Below are 16,659 nucleotides of genomic sequence, written 5' to 3'. Positions count from 1 at the left end.
TAAAAATATTACTGATTTTGATTATCACTGAGTGGGACAAGGGGACACAAAGGCCTGTCTAGGGCACTCTGCCTTGGATGACAAGGAGAAAACACAGGCCTTCCCACTTGGCACCTTGCAGCTCAGGATGCTTCATAACTATTATGGAGAGCAAATGTATGGTGTGGTATGGGAGACAGAAAGACAGACAGACAGAATGGTTCATGTCCTGTGGAGAGAGGTCAATCTGAAGAGGTGAAAGTGATGAGGTGAAGAGCAGGGTGATGTGTGTGGATTCCTTGCCACCTGGGGCCATGGTGATTACCAGCCCTGGGTTACTGTCAAAGCCCATATGTGTGTCCATGATCCTGCTGTAACCACTGTCTGTGTTGATGTGTGAGGCTCTAAAATCAAGAGGATAGGGCTGCACAGAGTTGGCCCTGCCCCTCACTGGCTACAACATCAGGAAGAACTGGCCCTGCCTCTCACCTGCAGCAGCACTTGGGAGAGCTGGTCCTACACCTTGCCTCGGTAGCACAGTAGAGCTGATTGTGTTCACAGGAGTGTGGGCAAGCTATCCCTGAGGAAGTGAGAGTTCGGGAGTGGTCCTGCCCCGCTCATCTGCCATGTGTTGGTGTGGGTGAGGGAAAAATGCCCTCCCTAGCTCTTCTGTGCCATTTGCAGCAGGGGAGGGAGCTAACCCTCCCCCTTATCAGCTGCAGCACTCTGGAGAGCAGGCCTGGCATCTCACCTGGGCAGTACAGTACAGCTGACCCTATTAATAGGGTCACAGGTGACCTGGCCAGTGGAGAGTGTGTGAGATCTGGCCCTGTCCCTCGTCTGCCATATGGGAGTGTGGGCAAGGGAGAGATGCTCTCCCCACCACCAGCCCCACCCTTGCCCCCTGTGGCAGGTGGGAGACCTGGCTGTAGATGTAACCATCTTATTAAATAAGAAACACAGAGCCAATGGAGAGATGAAAGCCCAAGAGGTCAGAGCTAAGAGCCTTACCCTTCACTGCTACTGTTGTCCTCTTCAGCAAGAGAGCTACTTCCTGTCTGTTTGTCTTTTTTATAGACTTTCTATCCTGCCTTCTCATTGGTTGTAAACCCAACCACATGACCTCCTCGTCACTGCCCATCTATATAGACCTCCAGGTCTTCTATGGTTGGTATTGAGATTAAAGGCATGTGTCTCCATGGTGGCTGTATCCTTGAACACACAGAGATCCATCCGCCTAGCTCTGCCTCCCAAGACCTGGGATTAAAGGCGTGCACCACCACCGCCCAGTTTCTGCTATGGCTTGCTATTAGCTCTGACCCCCAGCCAACTTTATTTATTAATATACGAATAAAATCACATTTCAGTACAAATAAAATATCACCACACCTGGCCCTGAGGTCTTAAGACTGGGTGACCTGTCCCTGCTCCTCACCAGCTGCAGCACTCAGGAGAGTGTCCTGACTACTAGGCAGCATAGCATAGTAGAGCTGGTCCTGGTGGTGTAGGTGTGGGTAGGCCAACTCTGAAGTTATGAGAGCAGGAGAACTGATCCTGCCCCTTGCTCCTTTATACATAGGGTAAACTAGCCAGGGCAACACCAGAAAGCTCACCCTGGTGGTGTGGGCCAGGGAGAGCTGGCAGGCTGACCTACCCTACAACTACTCAGGCCCAAAACCAGGGCTAGGAGTTGGCCCACCCCAATATCCACCCCATCTATGAACTGTTGGAGCATGTAAAGGGGCAGGTCCTATAGATCCAGAGCTGCAGGATTTCCTTGACACAGGACAAAAGGATATCCAAGAGGAAACCCAGTGAGGGCCCAGCATCAGTGGTATAGTAGAAACCAGAGGCCTCGAACCAGACCAATGACTCTGCAATGACCACTTGAAAGTAAAAATATATGGACTAAAGGGTATACTGTGTGATTCACAGTGTCACGCTACAGCTTCCAAGACGATCCCCCCCTCTTTATTTTCCTTTTCTTTTCTCTTAAAGTTTATTTTATTTTATTTTGTAGGGGGAGGTTGCAAAGTCTGAGGGCAGGGGGCAGAGAGAAGATACAAAGGGACATCAGCATTAATGGAATTGAGATGCATGATGTGAAAGACCAAAAAGAAGAAAGAAAAAAAGAAAGAAGAAAGAAAGAAAGCAATAGTAACTGTTTTTTATTGTTATTCACCCTCTTAATTAAAAAAAATTAAAATTAGTTTGTACTTGAACTTTCTCACGTCAGCAATCTTTTTCATTTTTGTTTCTATTATTATTATTATTATTATTATTATTATTATTATTATTATTATTATTATTGCTTTTTCTCATCTCTTGCCTGTTCCTCTTTCCTTCCAGAGCATCATGTCCACATCTCTCCTTCCCTTTCTGTTTTTAAAACTTAAACCCTGTTTCTCTTCCATTTGCCCCTTTCTGTGCTTCTTTCTTTTTTCTCATTGTTTTATTATTTCCACATTTACTGCAAGTCACCTTAACTTCCTAGCACGTTCTACATTAGTTTTGCTAATTTCTCTTCTATGGTATTAGTGAGCTTTAATCTTTTTAATCTAGTTCTATATTTCATATGGTTCAGTGTTGTTGTTTTACAGCAAATTGCTTCCTCTTCTCTCATTGATATTGGGGGTTGGACCCCTGAAGTCTAGGCTGCTCAATAAGATCCCGAAATAAAACTAGAAGCGAAACCTGAACTATCAAGGGCACAAATTGCAACACATAAAGAAAAAGAAAAGCATGAGGCAGCACGACTCCTCTAAAGGTTCATAACTAGCCAACTACTTCATTCAAAGATACTAGAATGTATAAAATGCCAGATGAAGATTTTTAATAAAGGACTTCAAAAACAGATTCAATACAGAATCTGAAGAGTAAAGTTAGCAACTTGGAAAGGCTAGAAAATGGAATTTTATAAAATGAGAATGTAGAACAAAATAGTCTGTAACAACAACAACAACAACAACAACAAAAACCCTCAGTGAGAAAAATTGAGACTTACATTAAACCAAAAGAAAATATTGGAAATTTAAAAAAAATCAATTAACCAAAAACAAGTGCAGTTTGCAAGTATCACAAATCGACTTGACCAGGAAGAAAAAAGAATACCAAGGATGGAGGACACTGTCAAGGAAATAATACACTCAACATTGATAAAGAAAAATAATAAGCATGCAAGGCCACCATGTCAAGGAACACCAAAGCGGTCAAACCTAAGCATTCACAGAACAGAAGCTGAAATTAACAACTAAAGCAAAGCAGAGAACTGGAGAGATGGAGCAGGATTTCAGAGTACTTGATGCGTTTCCAGAGACCCCAGGTTCAATTCTCAGCACCTAGTGCTTGACAATCATTCATAATTCCAGATCCAGATAATTTGACACCCTCTTCTGGTATCTTCAGGCATTGCATGCATGTAGCACATAGACTAATATAGACACCAGGGTATTGATAGAAGTGGAGCTGCTGAACTTGTATATATTTCTGACAAAGAAATAAGTAGACAGGGCACTTTAGAAAGGTATTGAGAAGTGTCTATTAAAGCTATAAAGCCATATCACCAATGACCACACAACAACAAAGTTAACATTTATATCTAACAAAACATTTATACAAGAATGTTTAAAAGTAACTTTAGAGTTATAATAGCCAACAGCTTGAAAGAATCTAAATTCCCAGTAACAGCAAAATATATTTAAAAGTTATACTTTGCTCTAACAGAGCATGAATGTGAATTAAGTGGAAAAAACTGTGATTACAATGAAAAAATAAAGATGATAGATAAGCATGATGTTAAATAAAAGGAATAAGAAGCAGTAGAATACATGTCTAATTATTCCATTCATATGCAAGTCAATGGATATGAATAATCTATGGCGAGAGAGAACTAAATTAAAAACAGTGCTCACTAAAGTGGGCCCAGTAGTACAAGCTTGTATATCCCAGAACTTCAGAGGTAGAGGTAGGAGGATACTAAGTTCAAGACCAGCATGGTTGTAAAGCAAGACACAGTTTCAAAAACCATAATCAATCTACAAATGTGGTTCCTTCTTTCATAGTTTACTATTTGTTAGCATATATTCCTACAAGATGAATTCTTTAGTTATTGCTAATCATATAACTTAAGCAAAGAAAACAAAACAGTGACTCTAGATACTTACACTTCAGAGATATTTTATTCTTGTTCGATTGTAACACTCATAAAAAAATTGTGTAACTACTGTTAAAATTATCAATTGACCAAAGGTATTAACATATTGCAAATTATCATTATATTAGAATACAAGGAGTTACTCCTAGAATGGGAGAGCATTTATCTTATGGGATAAATTTTGAGTTCCCATGATATTAGGAATGGTATATTCTTGCATCTGGCCTTGCATATACATGCACACAAAGAATCTATGCATTTCAAGAAAAAGGCAGAATTTCTTAATCCAAGGAGGTACTGGGACGATATCTCAACAAAGCTTCTACTTCACTGATTTGTACTTACTCCACTTCTATCAATATCCTGGTGTCTATATTAGTCTATTTGCTTCCTCCTAAAAGCCTTGTTTTCCCATCTGTTCACAAAACCAGCCAGTTTTACACGGGGAAGTTGTCAATCCAAGACTTTTCCAACTTGAAATCCAGCTGCATCTCAGACTGTTAATAATTGAAAGATCAATTGTATCATAGACTTGACTAGATGTCATTTCAAGTGGTGCCTCTTCAAGATGGCAAATAGTATAATATTGACTGAGACAAAGAAATTGCAGAAGATGCTGTAATGAAGGCTGACAAATGTATGTGTGATTCTCTCTGTCGAGTAATTGTCCATCATTTCAATTTTAAGCCACATTCTGGAAACAAAAGGTGGGATTTAACAAACCACATTTCAAAATATACAATACTACATGGTTTTAAAAGCATGATGCTTATTAAGGAAAAAACTGAAATGAAGCAAACTAAAAGACAAATTTATGCAGAACTTTAGTGTATGGTAAAGGAGAAGCAATGATTGATTATTCCACGGAGTGTTGGATAAATTCAGATGCTAACTTTAGGAAGTATATACCAATAAACATTGTAAATCATAAAAATTTAAATGGAAAATTAAAACTATTACAGCTCAGAGAAAAGTAGATTGGAAAAAAACTTCTCTAATCTAAGCTTTTCTAAAAAAGAGAAAAGGAGCAAGAGGAAGAGGAAGAGAAGGACAAGGAGGATGAGGACAAGAAGCGGGGAGGGATGCGGGAGAAGGAGAAGGAGGCAGTTGAACCAAATATTTCAAAAACTAAAATCTCTGTGAGAAAATAAAAACAACAAAAAAGTCTTTCTTGGGGTCCTGTTTTCCAGGTAGCCTCTCTGGTGATGAGCAGCAGTCCAGTCATCCTTGTTCCACATCTAGTATCCTGCTATGAGTGAGTACATACCATGTTTGTCTTTCTGAGTCTGGGTTACCTCACTCAGGATGATTTTTTTCTAGATCCATCCATTTGCCTGCAAACCTCATGCTGTCATTGTTTTTCACTGCTGAGTATTCATTGTGTATATGTACCACATTTTGTTTATCCATTCTTCAGTTGAAGGGCATCTAGGTTGTTTCCATGTTCTGGCTATTACAAACAATGCTGATATGAACATAGCTGAACAAGTGCTCTTGTGGTATGATTGAGCATTCCTTGGGTATATGCCCAAGAGTGGTATAGCTGGATCTTGAGGTAGATCAATTCCCAATTTTCTAAGAAAGCACCATATTGATTTCCAAAGTGGTTGTACAAGCTTGCATTCCCACCAGCAGTGGAGAAGAGTTCCCCTAGCTCCACATCCTCTCCAGCATAAGGTGTCTTCAGTGTTTTTGATCTTAGCCATTCTGACAGGCATAAGGTGGTATCTCAGAGTTGTTTTGATTTGCATTTACGGAGAAATGGAAGAGATCTATGTGAACAGCCTGGACATGAGTGGGGGTAATGAAGGGCGAGGGTGGAGGGAAAGAGAGCTTGGGGGACCGGGAGATCCCAGCTGGATCAACAACAGAGAGGGAGAACAAGGAATAGGAGACCATGGTAAATGAAGACCACATGAGAATAGGAAGAAACAAAGTGCTAGAGAGGCCCACAGAAATCCACAAAGATACGCCCACAACAGACTGCTGGCAATGGTCGAGAGACAGCCCAAACTGACCTACTCTGATGATAGGATGGCCAAACAGCCTAATTGTCATGTTAGAAACTCAATCCAACGACTGAGGGAACTGGATGCAGAGATCCACGGCCAGGCCCGGGGTGGAGCTCCGGGAGTCCAATTGGCAAGAAAGAGGAGGGTTTATATGAGCGAGAATTGTTGAGACCAAGGTTGGATAAAGCACAGGGGCAAATAGCCAAACGAATGGAAACACATGGACTATGAACCAATGGCTGAGGAGCCCCCAACTGGATCAGGCCCTCTGAATGGGTGAGACAGTTGATTGGCCTGATCTGTTTGGGAGGCATCCAGGCAGTGAGACCGGGTCCTGTGCTCATTGCATGAGTTAGCTGTTTGAAACCTGGGGCCTATGCAGGGTCACTTGGCTCGGCCTGAGAGGAGTGGACTGGACCTGCCTGGACTGAGTCTACCAGGTTGATCTCAGTCTGCGGGGGAGGCTTTGCCCTGGAGGAGGTGGGAATGGGGGGAGGGCTGGAGGGAAGGTGAGGGGAGTGGGAGGGGGGAGAACAAGGGAATCCGTGGCTGATATGTAGAACTGAATTGTATTGCAAAATAAAAACAACAACAAAAAAGTTATAGTAAGGCTCTCAGCAAAGCAACAGGAAGAAAATACTCAATTCAGATTACAAGGTGATAATTCCTCTAGTGTACAAAAAGCATCCACATGCTGTTCACCTACTTTATTATTACTCACAAACAATGTGGAAGGAGGTATCAACTTTAAAAAAAAGAACAAATTATTAGCAATTACTGAAAAGTACAAAAAGCATAATAATGATCACCCATAATCATACCTAAAAATGATTATATCTAACATTTCAAAGTCATTTTCTCTTTATGTTTCTATTTATTTATACATTCACTGACAGAAACCACACATAGCAAGTATATTTTATATACAAATATAACATACAAATGTATAATTCTGTAAATACAGGTTTCTCTATCCTGAGGTTTTCTCTAGACATATTATTATGTTTGAAGGGAAAGCTCTAAGGAGCCTTCCAGGAAATACACATATTCTGTAGAAATGTGAATTAGAAGTTCCAACCATATATGAGGATGGTAGACTGGGAGGAGGTTATTTTGAATTTATGAGAAGGAATGTGCATATGTCTTATTAGAACAATATTTTCCAAACTTATGTTTCCTTTCTTCATAGATAGGAAGTAAAGAAATACTACTATCTTATTTCCCATAGGTGGGTGAACTGGCTTACCCAATGGATGAATTTTAAGACATAATTGTAGCAACACTCCTGGCCGGGCCTCTTTTTTGCTGAAGGAAGCATTCACCCTCTTTGCTCTCCACCTTGTAGCAAGTTATCTGTCCCAGTGGGTAAGATTTGAACGTTTGAAATATACCTGTGCCTAAGGAGGGAAGTTTAATTTTAGAATAAAACATTGAGAAGCACATCAAAATGACATTTCTAAGCTTTTATCAGTAATTAAATTGCTACTTTGATCTCAAAGTGTCTGCCTTTTGGGCTTAAACTTGCAAAGGGAAAGAACAGTGGCATGTTGACTCCTACTTTATCACAAATTCCTGTTTCAAAATACTAAAGCAATTTCATATCCATTATCCTATTATGTAATCACAATAACCCTTAAACATATGAAGGAAATGAACATTAATTAAGTCAGTGTCTACTATTTATTCAAAGGAATAAGTAGGACTGTTGCAAAATCGTTCCATCCTTTATCTGAGTTTCCACAATTTTGAAAAATAGAATTTGCCTTCATTTTAAATGCAAGAGAATGGAATGTCAGAAAGGCTGAATGACCTTCAGAAGACAAACTTATAGGTAATGATGAGACTTCAGTCAAAATACATTTAACAAACCAAAAGAATATCCTTCATTTAATTGGGTGTTTTCAGCTCTTTGTCCATGCTTAACTAAAGGAGGTTCTCAATAAATGAAGCTGAAGGGATAGTGTAAACTTTCTTATTCCTCTGCCTCATGAAGGGAGAAAACACGTTTTTGGAAGCATCAAACTCAAAGAATTGTCAAGCCTCATGAGAGAGGCACAGTGGCATAAGGCTAATGTGTAAAGATGTTTGTGGAAATACTATGAGGTGGTACATGGTATGGAACAAATGTAACAGATCCTAAACTATGGTATCCAATATATGTTCTTCTCATTAATCTATTATACTTTCTCAGTATAGTGTATTGCAGAGACCCAATATAAATTCTAGTAAATAAATGACTTCATTGTGACATTTCCGTACACCTGTATATGACACTTTGATTATCTTCACCCTCTAGTCCCCTCATAATGCCCCTCCCCCCCTCCCAAATGGTTAGTCCTACGTTTACATAGTTTTCCTTTTTTCTAGATCAGATATCTGAGCGAAAAAAAATGCAGTATTTTTATTTCTGAGTCTAGCTTATGCCATTTAATAGGATGCTATCCAGTTCTAAAATCCATTCTCCTTAAGGTGATAGAATTCTTTTCTGCTTTATGGTTGATTAACTTTATCCATCCCATAACCACCTAGGCTGTCTGTAGTGTGACTACTATTTGTCATTAAAAACATGGCCATAAAGGGCTACTATGCTGACATTAGGTTTCTTTGGCTATGCACCTAGAAATTGCACAGCTGAACCCAACAATATCCTTCTCTGTGTTTGTTTGTTTCATTTTTGAGGAACCCACATACTTGTTTCTATGGTAACCATTCTATTTTACATTCCTCCTAACAATATACGAAAGTTCTTTCCTTCTTCTCCCCTTGTCCTCTTGACAGTGTTTGCCATGTTTCATTTTCAGGATGTGGCCCCTCTGACACCACAATGTAATTTTTAATTAAATACTATTTATTGCTAAAGATATAAACATTTTTTTACGTCTTACTAGCTCTCTGTACTTTTTTCTTAAAAAGAGGTCTCCAGTTAATTTGCTAATCTATTGATCAGATGACATACATTTTGCTTATATTTTTGAGTTCTTTGTGTATCCTGAATACTAATCCTTTATCAGGTAATCTGGCAAAAATTTCACCCTTTCTTCAATTTTTCCCCCTGTTGTTTATGTGCTATACAGAGCTCTGTATTTTGTAATATTAAATGAGGGTCCATTTGTCTTGCTGTAATTTCCTCATTTAATAGAATCATCCCTTGGGAGGTCATTGCCTGTTTCTGTAGCTTCATTTCTCATGTTTTCCTCATTTCAGTATTCCAGGTATCACATTAAGGTTACTCACTCATTTTGAGTTGGATTTTCCTAGTTTCAACCTTCTACCTGTGGGTATCCAGTTTTAGCAGAATTCCTTACAGTAGAGCCTATATTTTCTCCAACATATACTAGGGAACCTTTATCAAAATCAGCAGGTTGTAAGTAGTTGAGATGATTTCTTTGTCATCTGTTCTATTACACGATTTCATATGTCTTTATGACAACCATTCTGACTCTGTTACTATACTAGATATATAATATAATTTAAAATTAGACTTTTAACAGTATATTTCAGATATTTGGGTCTTTTTACTTTCCTATATATTTTAAGGTTATCTTTTATAGTTCTGTGAAGAATTTCCATAGTTTTCTAGCATGTATTGCATTGACTCTATAGATCATGGTCATTTATTTTCTTCTAAGTTATAATCTAGTGTCTTCCTTAGTTTTGTCATCATTTTAGATTTTTTTGTAGGAATCTTTAACCTACTTGGTCATATCTGTTCCTAGATATTTTGGGTTTTAAGGCTCTTGAGAATGAGATAATATGATGGTGTCAGTAAACTAGGCATTGGTATATAAAGAGCGTACCAATTCTTGTATGCTGACGTTTTATCCTGATACTTTGCTATATTTGTTTAATGGTGTTTTAGTTAGACTTTCAATTGCTGTGATGAAAAACTGAGACCAAAAGCAAGTTGGGGAGGAAATGGTTTATTTGGCTTATACTTCCACATCATAGTCCAACACTGAAGGAAGTCAGGACAGAAAAACAAACAGGGCAGGAACCTGGAGACAGGAGTTGATACAGAGACCATGGAAGGGTGCTGCTTACTGGCTTACTCTTTATGGCTTGCTCATCTTGCTTTCTTATAGAACCCGGGACCATCAGCCCAGGGATGGAAACACCCACATTGGGATAGGCCCTCCCCCATCAATCACTAATAAAGAAAATGCCTTACACCTGGATCTTGTGGAGGCATTTTTTTCAACTGAGGTTCCCTCTTTTCAGACAACTCCAGATTGTGTCAAGTTGACATAAAACTAGCCAGAACAATTTGGCTGTCATTAGGTGAGGTTCTTAGAATATTTGAAGTATAAAATCATGTCATTTCCAAAGTGGTATCATTTGATATCTTGTTCTCACATTTTTAATTCCCTTTCTTCCATTTTCTTACATTATTTTTTTCTGTGATAAATGTCAGATACTACATTGAATAAATGCAATGAAAATAGACATATTTGTATCAATCTAGATTTTTAGAAAAATTTGGACTCCTCTGCTTTAAGAATCATTTTGGCTATGGGATTGTCATATATACTGTTTATTATAATGAGCTATGAAATATCTATACCTAATTTCTTCAGAGTTTCAATTTTGGAAAGAATGATAAATTTTGTTAAATTTTTCTTTGGTTTTACTTTAAGATATCATGTGAGTAGATCTGACGGGATCTACTTGATCATGGTATCTGGTATTTTAGTATATTTTTGAATTCACTATAAAAGTATTTTTGAGGCTATTCAAGAGAATATTGGTCCATTGTTTATTAATGTGTCCTTATACGGTTTTGGAATCCAGGTATTAATGGCTTCCCAGAACGAATTTGAAATTTTTCTTTCCATCCTTACTTAATGAAATAGTTGAAGAGTAATTTTGGTTAGATCTATAAAAGTCTGATAAAATTTAGGAGTGAATCTGTTTGGTTCTGGTTTTCCCTCTGTTAGAGTCTTAATTACTGCATCAATTTCATCATGTATTAATTATTTATGTTTGTTATAGCCTCTTGGTTCCATCTTGAAAGATCGTATGTGTTTAGTACTTCATCTCTTCCATATTCTCCAATTCCCCAAATCCTGGGTTTTTCTTAATTCTCAGATTATCCTCTGGATTCAATACTAACTGGTGTATAATCGCTTTTTCATATCTAAGATTTTTAATTAGAATCTTAATTTTCTTTTTAGTTAAAAATTTGTCAATTTTAATTTTTCAAAATACCAAATCTTTATATCATAAATATAATACTCTGTTATACCTGATTTCATCTCGACTTTTATCATTTCTTTCCTCCTATTGTTGTGTTTGATTTCTTGTTTGCTTAAGATTTTAAATATTGAATATATTATTTATTTGAGAACTATCTGATTTTTTTAATTCAGGCATTCAGAGCCACAAATGTGTCTCTTAATGCTGTTACTGTCAGCATTAAGATTGTAAGAAAACCTCTTATTTCTTCTATAATACTCATCATTTAAATAGTACTTTTTAATCTCCTTGAACATGTATAGTTTCTGTACTTTCTCTTTCTGTATTTTTAAATATATTTTATTTTTTAATTATCTATATCTATGTGTTTGGTACATGTGAGCACAGTGCCTGTGGAAGACAGAAGAGGGCATGGCTCTCATGGAGTTAGAGAAGGTTGTAAGCTGCCTGATATGGTTGCTACAAATCAAACTTGGTTCCTCTAAAAGAGTTGAACACACTTCTAACTGCTGAACCATATTTCCAGCTCACTTGCTGTTGATTTTTAGTTTCAATTTATTATAAGCTTACAAGACACAAAAAATCATAATTTCTGTATTTAAACTTGATTAATTGTCTAAAGATGCTTTCATTTTAATAGCATTCCATGAATAAGAAAAGAATAAATGCCCTGCAATGGTTGGATGTAAGGCTTCACAGAGACTTGTTCAGTGCATTTGATCTGTACTACAGTTTAACTCTGACATTTCTTTGTTGATATTTTGTTTATATCTGTCTAACAGTGTGAGTGGGTATTGTTACAGCTCTTATTAGAGTGAATCTGAGCCTTATGTCTGGTAGTTATGTTCTTTCAGAGGTTAAACTACATAAGTCCATGTCCTCTTAGCATTTAGATTTTCAGTAGAGATATCTGCATTATTCTAATAGTCTAGCCTTTATATGGAGTCATAGCTTTCAGTATTCCTTATTCATTCTGCTATCTTAGTATTTTAACTATATTATTGCATAGGAGAAGGAATTTCTAGTCATGTTTGTTTGGGTATCTAAACGCCTCTTCCTTTAACTTCCTATAACTGGATGTTTGTAGACGAAATTCTAAACGGTCTTATTAAATAAGAAACACAGAGCCAATTACAGAGTTAAAAGCCCCAGATATCAGAGCACTAGCAAAGAGCCAAGACCACCTTATCTTACCACCTGTCCGCCATCACTTCCAGAGAGAGAGACCTTCTTCCTGTGTGACTTGTCTTTTTATTGCCTTTCTGTTCTGTCTTCTTATTGGCTCTAAACCCAACCACATGACTTCCTCGTCACTGCCTGTCTGTACAGAACTCCTGGTCTCTATGGTTGGTACTGGGATTAAAGGTTCAGGTCACCACACTTGGCTGTGTCCTTGACCACACAGAGACTCTGCCTGCCATGTGATTGGATTAAGGGTGTGGGCTACCACCACCTGACTTCTATTCCTGGCTTGCTAATGACCTCTGATCTCCAGGCAAACTTTATTTAACATACAAATAAAATCACATTTCAGCACAATTAAAATATCACCACAGATGTTCACTTCTTTCCCAAGACTTACAACACTTTTTTCCTTAGTTCTCATGCCTTTATTCCCTTCACTCTGTAACTGAATAAAACTAGTGTGTGTGTGTGTGTGTGTGTGTGTGTGTGTGTGTGTGTGTGTAAAATATCATATTATCTCTATCCATTCATCTCTTGAGGGTCATGTAGATGGTTCCATAGCTTCATTTTTGTAAGTACTGATGCAATAAACTTGGATATGTAACTAATGAAAGGAGTGTGCAAGATTTTAGTGCCAGGTGCCATATTTAAAGGCTCCTCTTTCCCCACATCCACAAGAACATTTGTTGTCATTTGTTTCCTTGATGGTGGCCATTCTGACTGGAGTGAGAAGGAATCCCAGTGTACTTTTAATTTGCATTTACCTTATGATTAAGGCTGCTGAGCATATTTATCTTTTTCATAAAAACAGCTCTTTTGTCTCTTAGTTTCTTTTTAAGTTTACTTCATTTCTATTTCAAAAATTTCTTCAGAGAACCTTATTATTTCTTCATTAGATTGGAAATTTTAACTTCATTTTGTTTTGTTTTGTTTGTTTGTTTGTTTGTTTTTCTAAAGCCACAAGGAGAATAATTAGTTTACTTGTTTTCTATTTTTTTTAATTATTTTTGTTTTATCTATCTTCATGTGTGTCTGTGCACTGTATGTGTGCCTGGTGTCAATGCAAGCTGGGTGAGGATATTGTATCTCTTGGATCTGGAGTCATAAACAGTAGAGAACCACAATGTGGGTGTTAAGAATCAAATGCAGGTGCTGTGGAAGAGCAGCCTGTGCTCTTAATGATTGAGTCCTCTCTCAAGCTCCTTCTCTGACTTTTAATGTAAACAACACAGCTATGAAGTTTTGTCTTAAAATTTCTTTAGCTGTATCACAAAGGCTTAGTAAGGCTTTCATTTTCATCTGATTCTAGGAATTTTTAATGTCTGCCCTGATTTCTGCAGTGGCCTACATTTATCATTCAAGAGGTATTTTTCTATCTCCACATATCTGTATTTTCCTTTTCTATTGATTTTTAGCTTTATTCTACTATCACACTATCATTAGATAACATACAAAAAGTCATTTTTATTCTTTTTTATTACTTAATCACTTTCTAGAAGTTGGACGGATAGATCAGGAGTTAAGAGAACTTACTGATATTACAGAAAACCTGAGTTTAGATAACCCAATTCATATTGGACAGCTCACAATCACCTGTAACTCCAGATATAGAATATGCTGCACCCTCTTCTGGCCTCCCAGAGAACGTGCACTCATGTGCATATACCCACAGGGATACTAACACACATACATATAACTGAAAAATAAAAGTAAATATATAAAAAAAGAACTGCTTCTGATCTAAAATGTGGTCTATTTTTATTGAAAATTAATTGAATAGCTGAGATGAGTGTGAATTCTGAAACTGTTATATGAAATGTTCTCTAGATATTCTATAGTTAAGTCTATTTGATGTAAGGTACACTAGGATTCTGGAATGCTTCTTACTGATTTTGGTCTATATGATCTACCTTTCAATGATTTTCCCCACGGTTATTATATTTGAACCAGTCTATCCACTAGTATTTGTTTCACAAAACTGATAGATCAATATTCTCTAGTCATGTTATATATGCATCTGAAATGATTATATTTTCTTGATAGATTGTTACTTTTAGTAAACTGTAGTGACTGTCTTCAATTCTTTTGGTTTCAGCTAATGTCAATGAGCCAGATACAGAATAAAAGTAAAACTCAAGTACAAAAATAAGAAAATAAAATTGGAAATGGAAAAAATAAGAATATGTAGAGTAAAAAGAAAGGTAGAGGCTGGGCAGTGGTGGTGCACACCTTTAATCCCAGCACTTGGGAGGCAGAAGCAGACAGTTCTCCGTGAGTTTGAGGCCAGCCTGGGCTAGAGTAAGTTCCAGAAAAGGCACAAAGCTACATGGAGTCCTGTCTCAAAAAACCAAAAAAAAAAAAAAAAAGATAGAAAATGTAGCTCATGATTTAAAAAGAAAAACATTATTTTATAATTACAAAGAACAAAACTATTTTTAAAAGGACAAAGAAAATGATCAAATACATTTTAAAAATAAATACTTGATGTGAATATATATATATATGTGTGTGTGTGTGTGTGTGTGTGTGTGTGTGTGTGTGTGTGTATGTATGTACACACACACATATATATGTCCACTGTCTCTATTCATTACCTCTGTAAATGTGTACTTTCTTCTCTATATTCTTGCTCTAAGTACCCCTTGGAGAGTGCAAAGGCTGTTAACACATTCACCTTTTCTTTCTTCATGTGTTGTTCACCGTTCAGTCAATGACAGTGTGTTGAGACTAGAGCTAATTGGAATAGATTTTTATCCTTCTGTCTAATTTGCTCGATGTCTCATGAACCCATTTTCTTAGCTAAAGTTTACCTCAAACAGATTAGCTTGAAATACTCCAAGGGATGAATTGACACCTACCTCAGTTAGGGGTCAATGTTTTAGAAACCCTTCCGAAACGTAGTTAGAGGTCTGGTGTAACAAACCACTGTCTTAGTGAAAGTCCACTTCCTGTACTTTCCACTACAAATAATATGAACATCAGTATTCTAGCAATATGTGAAGACCACAGTCCAGCCTTAAAGGAAAGAGAACACTGTTGATTTCTAAAGAGCAAAGATTGCATTTCTATCAAGGAATTAGAATTTAAGATTTTGAAGCATCTGTAGTTTTAAATAGATCATGTCTTACATCTCCAAAAGAATATAGTCCCATAACTCTTGGAAACTGAAAGTCAACAGATATTAGCTCATAAACAGAGAAAGTTATAACAAACCTTTACATATATTCTCTTTGAAAATACATTCCAAAAATAAGCTATGACTTCAAGCAAAGAGTTAACACTTCACAGAACCACATTTGAATAGAAAAATTCTTTCACTTGAAAATAATATAATGTATATAACTACCTTTTAGTTTTCCTATTCTTTGTGCCTCTTACACACACACACACACACACACACACACACACACACACACACACACCCCAAATGGTGTATTATCATAAGGGTTTACCAGTAAATTAGAAACACTTCAAAATTATAAAAGATAAACTAGAACAATCAATGGTTTTCCTTTTTCACTGTTACAATGCCCCAGCAATAGGGAACAATGAAATAAAGCTGTGAGGATATGCAATCTGCTGGACCTTTGCTGACCTTTTATTACAGAAAAGAAAAAAGAAGGAAGGAAGGAAGGGAGAAAGGAAGGAAGGAAGGAAGGAAGGAAGGAAGGAAGGAAGGAAGGAAAAGAAAATACCCCATTAACAGAAGGAAAGCATTAGGATTGTTCAAATGCCAGGCTCATTATCATGTCATATCATTTTTAGGAGGTGATTTAAAGCATAAAGTAATAACAGAAAGACATGCTAAACAATGTTCTTTTTATGCTTTGATTTTTGAGGAAATTAAAAATCTGGAAATTTAATTTTGTCAGTTTAAGATAGGTTTAAAATCAGAAAATTCGAAGCAAAATTTTAAGTTCATCATAACCCACCCTAAAGGTATATAAATATGTATTTGTCTATGGGTACCATTCCTAGCCAAAACATTCTTAAAGATTAGAGGAAATAAATGTTCTCTTCTAAGTAAGAAGCCACTCAATTCTCACTAATAACAAAAAGGAAAGTTATGTAAAGACTCAGTTAACTAAAATTGTCTTATAAGATTTCTACAGATATTCTAAAATAATTAAACCAGTG

The sequence above is a fragment of the Peromyscus eremicus genome, chromosome 2, assembly GCF_949786415.1.
Source record: "Peromyscus eremicus chromosome 2, PerEre_H2_v1, whole genome shotgun sequence".
Lineage (NCBI taxonomy): Eukaryota > Metazoa > Chordata > Mammalia > Rodentia > Cricetidae > Peromyscus > Peromyscus eremicus.
Note: the sequence above shows the minus strand (reverse complement) of the source record.